The 9817-nt window shown below is 45.6% G+C and overlaps 1 pseudogene; it reads left to right on the top strand.

Moving 5' to 3' along the window:
- Positions 1 to 999: 999 nt before the first annotated feature.
- LOC123493380 (uncharacterized) lies at positions 1000 to 8420 on the top strand (annotated as a pseudogene).
- Positions 8421 to 9817: the final 1397 nt, after the last annotated feature.

Raw genomic sequence — 9817 nt, forward strand, 5'->3', positions numbered from 1 at the left:
AGGAACATGCCATGCCAGACAAGGAACAAATGGCTTGGCTGCTGCGCCATCCGGTGTGCTAAAGCTCAAGCTGCACATAAAAGCTGATTCGCATCACCTTCAGCATCAGCACTGCCCCTCGATTCCTTGTGATGGTTACCCCTTGCCTACTAACTCCTTTCCTCTTTCTTTACAAAATGGCATGCTACCGGAGGCGATCAAGCATATATGTATAAATGCCTTGCTTCACCCCATAAAAAGGAAACATAATACGTGCTGCCTTGAGATGCCTTTCTTTTCCTGCCTTGGAGTGTTTTCACCAACATAAGAAGCATCAATCAGCTATCGCTGTTTGCATAACAAGAAATGTATCAGCTCACCGCTGCCCATGGTGGATTAATTACCCCATTACCGTCGAATTCCCGTTGATGATCGACGGCATTATTTTATAATTCTGTGAATCTCAAAAACGGGTTTGATGTACCCAGTGGGCACTATACATGTTGTGTACTGTTAGTGATGCCCTTCACGAGATTTAAATGCAAGTCTTTGCTTGCTCTCCCAGTCTCGCATCTGTAAATTTGAAGCTTCTTGCACCTATAAATATATATATCACCTTCCAAGCTTCTTGCATATCCGCCATCCACCCTCTAACGACACTTTGCATTGCAGTGTGGCCTGACCTCCGGTCCTCCTGGTAAGCATACATGAAATTATTGTCAATGAGCATTAGTACCTCATAATTGCTGGTTACGTGTACCATTCAATAGTAAAGTGATTGATTTCATCAATAATAGTACTCCCTCTGTAACTAATATAAGAGCGTTCAGATCACTACTTTAGTGATCTAAACACTCTTATATTTCTTTACAGAGGGAGTACTTTTGAAGCTTCATCTGCACAAATAACACATTGTTTTCCTAGCACCGGTCTATATATAACCCCCATATATAGGGCTCTGAAATAAGTTCCTTCAATATCTTCAACTCAGTATATCTTGATTGATTGTATGCAGGATCCAATCCAATCGATGGAGACAGTTGGCATCACCGCGGTAAGCTGGGTGGTGGGCAAAGCGCTGCGCCCACTGTCCGGCGGCGTACTGGAGGCATGGGGTGCAAGCTCCATGCTTGGATCCAACATGGAGGCCCTAAAGATGCAGCTGTTGTACGCGCAGGCGATGCTGAACAACGCCCGGGGCAGGGAGATCCACAACCCTGCCCTTGGGGAGCTGCTAGATAAGTTGCGGTAGCTCGCATACGGGGCTGAGGACATGCTCGATGAGCTCGACTACTTCCGCATCCAGGATGAGCTCGACGGCACCTACCATGCTGCCAACGTGCATGCTGCGGGCTGCATCCAAGACCTTGCCCTCAACGCTCGCCACACGGCCAGAGCGTGTGTGAATAAGCTCAAGCTACCGGCATGCTCTCGTGCTGCTGATGAGCAACACGGCGATGGCAAACAAGGATGCCTCTCAGGCCTCCGCTTTTGTGGACGTCGTGAGATTAGCTCCTCTCCCTTGTCACCTGCCAACGAGGTTGTCCAGAAGATTCATGGCGGATGCACACCAAAGGTTGCCTCCAGCGCTCGTGAAGCTGCCCACGCTGTCGGTAAACACTTCCCATGCTATTCTTTTCCATCTGTCCGCGATGATGATCTTGGCACTGGCATGTTGGAATCCTCCAACGCTCCAGGAAATGGACATCGATTTCTTTGTGGCGCTTGGCTCTCCCCAAAGGCTCAACCGAGGAATCATGTTGTGCAAGCACCAAAGTTAAAGTTTGATCGGGTAGAAATGTCTACAAAAATAAAGGATATCATAGAACAGTTGAAGCCTGTATGTGGTATGGTCTCCACCATTCTTAATCTAGAGCTACTAGGCTTCAGCCGTACCCCTGGACCTGAAACTATAATGAACAGAGCCAAAACCACCCCAGAGATCATAGAGCCTAAATTATACGGGAGGGATAGCCAAAAAAGAATTATTGTGGATGAAATTGTTGATGGTGAGTGTCGTGAACTTACTGTACTTCCAATTGTTGGCCCGAGGGGTATTGGGAAGACAACATTCACACAGAACATATATGAACAAATGAAGAGCCATTTCCAAGTTCCCATTTGGGTATGTGTCTCTTTCAATTTTAATGTGAGTAGGTTGGCAAAAGACATTGTGAACAAGATCCCCAGAGTTAACAATGAAAACAACAATTGTAGCGATGAAGAACTTATCATGCAAAGAATAAAAGGAAAGAGGATTTTGCTTGTCTTAGATGATGTATGGACACATCATGAGAATGAGTGGAAAAAACTATTAAATCTGTTTAAAAAAGAGGGGGCAAAAGGTAACATGGTTATAGTTACGACTCGAATACCCAGCAAACATGGTTAAGACAACTGAACGCTCACTGGAATTGGAGCATCTATGTCCTAAAGACATTATGTATTTCTTTGAAGAATGTGTATTTGGTGACCAGAAACCATGGGTTGACCATCCAGAATTATCTGAAGTTGGGAACAAAATAGTAAACAAGCTGAAGGGTTCTCCTCTTGCAGCAAAAACTGTTGGTAGATTACTGAGAAACAAACTTACATTGAAACACTGGACAAATGTTCTAGAAAGTAAAGAATGGGAATCACAAAGCAATGATAATGATATTATGCCATCTTTAAAGCTCAGCTATGATCATCTACCTTTCCATCTGCAACAATGTTTTTCTTTCTGTGCTTTGTTTCCTGAAGATTATGAATTTGGTAGTGAAGAGTTGGTTCACTTCTGGATTGGACTAGATATTTTACATTCATGTGACCAGAATCAGAAGAGAAAAAAAATTGAAGATATTGGACTATGCTATTTGACTGACTTGGTAAACCATGGATTTTTTAGAATGAATAAAACGGAAGATGGCCATCCTTATTATGTCATCCATGGCTTACTGCATGAGTTGGCAGTGAAGGTTTCATCGTTTGAATGTCTTAGCATCTATAGTTCTAATATGAGGCACATACAAATTCCCCCGTGTGTATGTCACTTGTCTATAATCATAGATAACACGGATGTAGAGGACAGGGTGTCCTTTGAAGACTGCAATGAAAATTTGAGTGCACTAGATAAACGGCTGAAAGTTGAACACCTACGCACTTTAATGTTATTTGGTGATTACCATGGAAGCTTTTTCAAAACTTTTGGTGGATTGTTAAGGGAAGCTACGGCTCTTCGTGTTATATTTTTGTCTGAAGCATCATATAATCTGGAGGACATATTGCATAACTTTTCAAAACTTGTCCATCTTCGCTACCTAAGGATCAAGTCGTCGCTGTATTGCCAGGACTTGTGCTTACCAAGTGCATTGTTTAGATTGTATCATTTAGAGGTTATTGATCTGCAAAGTGTGCAATGCCGTGTTAGTTCAACTAGAAATATTAGCAACCTTGTAAAGCTACATCATTTTTTCTGCCAAAAAACATGCTTCAATTTCATTCTGACATTTATGGGGTGGGAAAACTAAAATTCCTTCAGGAATTAAGAAAATTTAGTGTGGGAAAGGAGAGTGATGGTTTTGAACTGAGTCAGCTCGGGCCATTGACAGAGCTTGGGGGATCACTTGGCATTTATAATCTCGAAAATGTGCAAACGGAAGAGGAAGCGAATGAATCGAAATTGTTGCACAAGAACCAATTAAGAGAACTCATACTACAATGGGGTAGTTGGCTATCTAATAATGATCCTGTAAAAGAAGAAAATGTTCTTAGAAGTCTTGTACCACATAGCAATCTTCAAGACTTGTGCATTAGAGGACATGGGGGCATTAATTGCCCAGCATGGCTATGTGAGAATCTCTCAGTTAAATGCTTGGAATCTCTTTGTCTTGATAATGTATCATGGAAGAATCTTCCACCTCTGGGAGAGATGTGGATGGTTAATGAGCATGGTGAAGAGTGTTAGGAATAAGCAACTTGTATTCCCATAAGGCCATAGGCCGATATATATACATGTACAGGTGTGGTACATATGCAGGAAACCCCTTATACAACGGGATAAATACAAAGGGGTATACATGACTTATATTATAACTCTAACACCCCCCTCAAACTCATGGTGGAGGAACAACACTGAGTTTGGAGAGATAAAAGCCATGTTGTGCTCTAGTCTGGGCCTTCGTCAGGAAATCCGCCAACTGTAACTCGGAAGGCACATACTGAAGAGCAATGACCTGATCCTGCACAGCAACGCGCACATAGAAAGCATCAACACCAATATGCTTGGTGAGCTCATGCTTCACAGGATCGCGCGCAATGCTAATAGCACCTGTACTGTCAGATAAGAGCATAGTCGGTGTAGTGACAGAAACACCAAAATCCTGAAGTAACCACTGTAACCAAGTCACCTCTGCCGTCAAAAGAGGCATAGCTCGCAACTCAGCCTCAGCACTCGAACGGGAAACTGCAATCTGTTTCTTCGTCTTCCAGGCAATGAGAGAACCGCCAAGAAAAACACAGTAAGCAGAAAGCGAACGGCGATCAGAAGGATCACTAGCCCACGTAGCATCCGCATAGGCCTGAAGCTGTAAAGAACTGGAGCTAGGAAAGAAGAAACGGTGAGAGATCGTGCCCCGAAGATATCGGAGAACACGAAGGAGATGACTATAATGAACCGATGTGGGAGCAGAGACAAACTGACTCAGAATATGAACCGGATAAGAGATGTCCGGACGAGTGACAGCTAGATAGACTAGACTGCCAACGAGATGACGATAACGCGTCGGGTCAGGGAGAGGATCACCATCAGTAGCACGGAGGTGAACATTGAGCTCCATAGGAGTCTCAACAGTGCGCTCGTCGGAAAGAGCAGCACGAGCAAGAAGATCCTGGATATACTTTTCCTGGGATATAAAAAAGCCATCAGAGGTAGAAGAGACTTCAATCCCAAGAAAGTAGCGAAGAGGTCCAAGATCAGACATAAGAAACTGCTCACTAAGACGAACCTTTACAAAGGCAATATACTCGGGGTCATCCCCAGTGATGACCATATCATCAACATAGAGAAGAAGAAGAGTCCGGCCACGAGGAGAAAGGTGAATAAACAATGCGGGATCATGAGCACTTGCTGAAAAACCAGCAGTAGTGACCACAGAAGCAAAACGCTCAAAACCAGGCGCGAGGGGCTTGCTTAAGGCCATAGAGAGAGCGACGAAGACGACACACCATGCCATCAGGAACAGAATACCCAGGTGGTGGCTGCATGTACACCTCCTCACGCAGCTCACCATTAAGAAAGGCATTCTTAACATCAAGCTGAGATATAGACCAGTGGCGTGCAGAGGCAACAACAAGAAGTGTACGAATAGTGGTCATATGGGCCACAGGAGCAAAAGTCTCGTCATAATCACGACCATGCTCCTGCTGAAAACCACGAGCCACGAGACGAGCTTTGTGACGCTCAAGAGAACCATCGGAGCGAGTCTTAACCCTTGTAGACCCACTTACAAGTGATGGGACGGACTCCGGGAGGAAGAGAAACAAGATCCCAGGTACCAGTGCGTTCAAGAGCAGCAATCTCCTCTGCCATCGCAAACTGCCATTCATGATGAACAACAGCCTGACGGTAAGAAGTCGGCTCAAGAACAGCAGCACCAGCGGTGGGAAATCCAAAGCGATCAATAGGCGGACGAGGACGAGAACGCAAGCCATAAGTAGGCTGAGAGGAAGAGGACGACTCATCCAAGGAAGCATCCACAGGTCGTGAACGACGAGTGTAATGCTGAGGAAGAGATGGAACAAGAGAAGGAGGAATCACCAAGGTAGAATCAGGGGGTGGCGACGAAGAAGGCACCGGAGATGAAGGTGTAGAATCCGGTGACATGCTAGGTGAGGAGACCGGGGAAGATGGTGGCGGCGAATCGACGAGGGGTGGAGAAGCAGAGGGAGTGGAACGAATAGGCACAGGCGCGACGGGAGTGATAGGGGAGTCAGGAAAAGTGAGGAAAGAGATATCCTCCACTGAAAAAAACGAGGAAGATGGGCGTGGGTAAAAAGGACGAGACTCATCAAAAGTCACGTCTCGAGAGATACGCATCCGACGACCAACAGGATCCCAACAACGATAGCCCTTATGCTCATCACTGTAGCCTAAGAAGACACACTCAACAGACTGAGCAGTCAGTTTGGTGCGTTCGCGAGGGGCAAGAAGAACATAGCAAACACAACCAAACAAGCGAAGCATCGAATAATCGGGAGAACGATCAAAACGCTCAAAAGGAACATCACCCTGCAAAGCAGCAGATGGCTGAAGGTTGATGAGATAGACGGAGGGGCACAGCAGCGACGCCAAGGCGAAGATAAACCGCGGCGGCGGCGGGGATGGGATCGTAGCACGAGTTGCGCGTGCGAAAAAGAGACCTAAAGCTCTAATACCATGTTAGGAATAAGCAACTTGTATTCCCATGAGGCCATAGGCCGATATATATACATGTACAGATGTGGTACATATGCAGGAAACCCCTTATACAACGGGATAAATACAAAGGGGTATACATGACTTATATTTTGATACTCTAACAAAGAGTATCAGTGTTGTAGTATCTCATCTCCAAGCTTTCATAATTTGAAAAGGCTACAATTAAGTAACATATATAGGTTGAAAAAATGGGTTGGAAATGACAATTGTCCTTTATTTTTTCACTTGGAAGTTATCATCATTAAGTATTGCTCTGAACTCATGGAGTTGCCGTTTTCACATCCTACTCTTGCTCTCAAACGCAGCGGGAGAAGAAAATGGCTTGGTTTCCTAGACTACGGGAGCTTATCATTTTTGACTGCCCGAAACTAGTGTCGATGCCTTCTATCCCTTGGCGGACTGGTGCTCCGTGCTCTGCTCAGATAGTAGGAGTGGGATTGGGTATTGAGCGGCTGGTTTACCCAAGCTACGGAATGGAATTTAGCTTGGACATTGAGGGAAAAGGTGGTGAGGACGATGATTTTTGGAGTGGGTTGAATTTCTCTAACCTAACTGACCTAGAAAAGTTTCATATGAAAATAATCCCTTTCCTGCCGCTGGATAAACTCCGAGTGCTAACATCTCTGAAGAAGATCGATATAGAGGGTGTGAGCAGTGTCTTGCCGCCGGTTGAAGGGGGTTGGTGTCATGGCATGTACAGGTTTCCAGTTGAAGACCTCCAGATCAGCAGGTGTGATGCTAGTGGGAAAGAATTGACACTGCTGCTATCTTTCCTTCCCAACCTCTCGAAGTTGTTTATAAGGGAGTGCATGAATATAACTGGGTTGGGTGTGGTGGAGGATGTGGAAACTGCTTCTAGGGAGCAGCAGCAGCAGACAAGAGTCGGAGAGGAGGAAATTATAACAGCAGCGGCAGCACAAGGACTTCTCTTCTTGCCTTCCCAGCTACAGGAGTTGATGATTTATAATTGCTCAAATGCGAGCTTACTCGCCAATTCATCACACGACAACCACACAGAAGCAGGAGGGGGGCTCCAACGTCTTCGCTGCCTCCGCTCGTTGTGGATAGACAAGTGCCCCGAGTTCCTGTCCTCTTATTCATCCTCGCTGATCTCCTCTTTTCTCCCTTTCCCGACCTGTCTGCAAGACCTCGACTTATTGGACGTGAAGCACATGCAGACTCTGCAACCTCTCTCAAACCTCACCTCTCTCACCGGATTAATGTTGAGAATATTGGGAGGTTCGACAGAAGAGGGCTTATGGTCCCTCCTCGCCCACGGCCGCCTCACAGAATTACACCTTTATACTGACTCCGATTTCTTTGCCGGTTCCGACCCCTCACGGCCGCATGACAAAGATTTTTTTGCCCGTTCCTCCAAGCTCTTCTATCTATATACGGAGATCAACACAGGATTCCTTGCTGTGCCCATCTGCAGCCTCCTTTCTTCCACCCTCACCAAACTATGCCTCAGTTTCGATATGGAGATTGAGCGCTTGACAAAGGAGCAAGAGGAGGCCCTTCAGCTCCTCACCTCCCTCCAAGAGCTCGAATTTTCGTATGGATTCAAGCTTCAATGCCTACCTGCAGGGCTACACAACCTTATCAACCTCGAGAAATTACAGATCGAAAGTTGTCGTGCCATCAGGTCGCTGCCTAGTCTTCCGAGCTCTTTGCAGGAATTAGTGATGGAACGTTGTGGTGGCATCAAGTCGCTGCCAAATGCCCTCCCAATTTCTCTGGAAAAATTGAGGATCCGCCACTGCAATGCCATCAAGTCGCTCCCCAAGAATGGCCTTCCTAGTTTAATGCTAGAGTTAGATGTCCTTGAGGGCAACAGCGAGGAGCTAAAAAGGGCATGCCGCAAGCTAATAGGAATCATTCCAATTGTCAGAGCCTGACCAATCCAAGGTAAGTAACAAACAAACAATTCCCCTACCTTTTTGGTTCCTAACTTCATAAGCGTCAAAATAATTCTATTTTGTTTTGTTTGGTTCATCACACTTGTTTTCATCTAAATAGCTCACCTGTTTTACTTTACTGTGCAGGGTTCTCCTTCAATGTGTATGTTTTTGTAGCCTCCTAGAATTCTCTATGGATTCAAGCACGGTTTCTGGTGCCAGCGGCAAGCATGATGGTCTCAATTTGTATCTTCAATCCTGCACAAACTACTCTGGTTAGTACATGCATTTAATTTATCAACCAGTACTGTGATAGTTCCCGGGCACTGTGCTTAGAGAGAAAAAAAACATTGTTCGGTGTTCTGCTATTGTTTTGAAAACCTGGAGCAGTTTTACCTTATCACAAATATGCCTAATTTCTCCTGTTCAGTTTGCATCATTACCGCATAATTTGGATGTGTACTTTGATTTTTGTGCTGGCCTGCAGGGCCGCACCACTGAGTTGTAAATTCTTCTAACCTTGTAGAATCTCTGCATTCACACACTGCTCCAACATCATAGCCTTGTAGAATCTCTGTGGCGTCTCTCTCTGAGAATAAATTAATATATATATATATATTGTGTGCATATGTAAGATCACAAGTACTCCCTCCATAAACTAATATAAGAGCGTTTAAATTACTATTTTAGTGATCTAAACGCTCTTATATTAGTTTACAGAGGGAGTACCCTATAAAAATCCGTACATATTATTTACATTGCTTCTTCCTGATCCAAAGCTTTAAGTCAAAATTTTCTCCTTTGATTTTACCTCATTACTGCATAATCTGAATTCTGAGCAGGATGTTCATTCTATTTACTATGCCGAAAAAGGCTTTCGCCCCACTTTATAAATAAAGCAACCACCAATCACAAAGTTAACAAAGTCACACGAACACACCACACACACGCACCCAAAGCCATCGCTGGCACGGTCCAATACAAACACCAACACACAGACACAGAGACCCAAGTTTCGCTGTGGGCACAGCACAACAAGCCCAGCACAAGCACACAACTAGACAACAGACAAAACGGCAAGGCGGTGGCGATGGCGAAGCCGACGACGATCTAGTCTTGCTCGGGGGGGGGGGGGGGGGGTGGGGTGGGGGAAGCGGAGGAGCCATCCGGAGAGCCATAGCGCAAAGCTGGGTGATGATGGAGGTGATGGCGTCTCTCTCCCTGGGGCGGCTAAGCGGCCGCCAAAGCTGCAAGTAACCAGACCATTTGAACAAAGCGTCAGTAGCACGACGAAGAGGGATGCGCTGAATCACAAGTTTATTCCTAACAGTCCACAGCGTCCAGGCTAGCACCCCAATGGCCAGCCACCTAATGTGGCGCACTGCGGGTGGTATTGCCTGGAGTTCGGCGAAGAGAGCGGGGAAGTTGTTGTGATCCCAGCTTCCACCCACTAACTCGCGGAAACAGCTCCATAGGAACTGCG

Source organism: Aegilops tauschii, chromosome 2 (assembly GCF_002575655.3).
Source record: "Aegilops tauschii subsp. strangulata cultivar AL8/78 chromosome 2, Aet v6.0, whole genome shotgun sequence".
Taxonomy (NCBI): Eukaryota; Viridiplantae; Streptophyta; class Magnoliopsida; order Poales; family Poaceae; genus Aegilops; species Aegilops tauschii.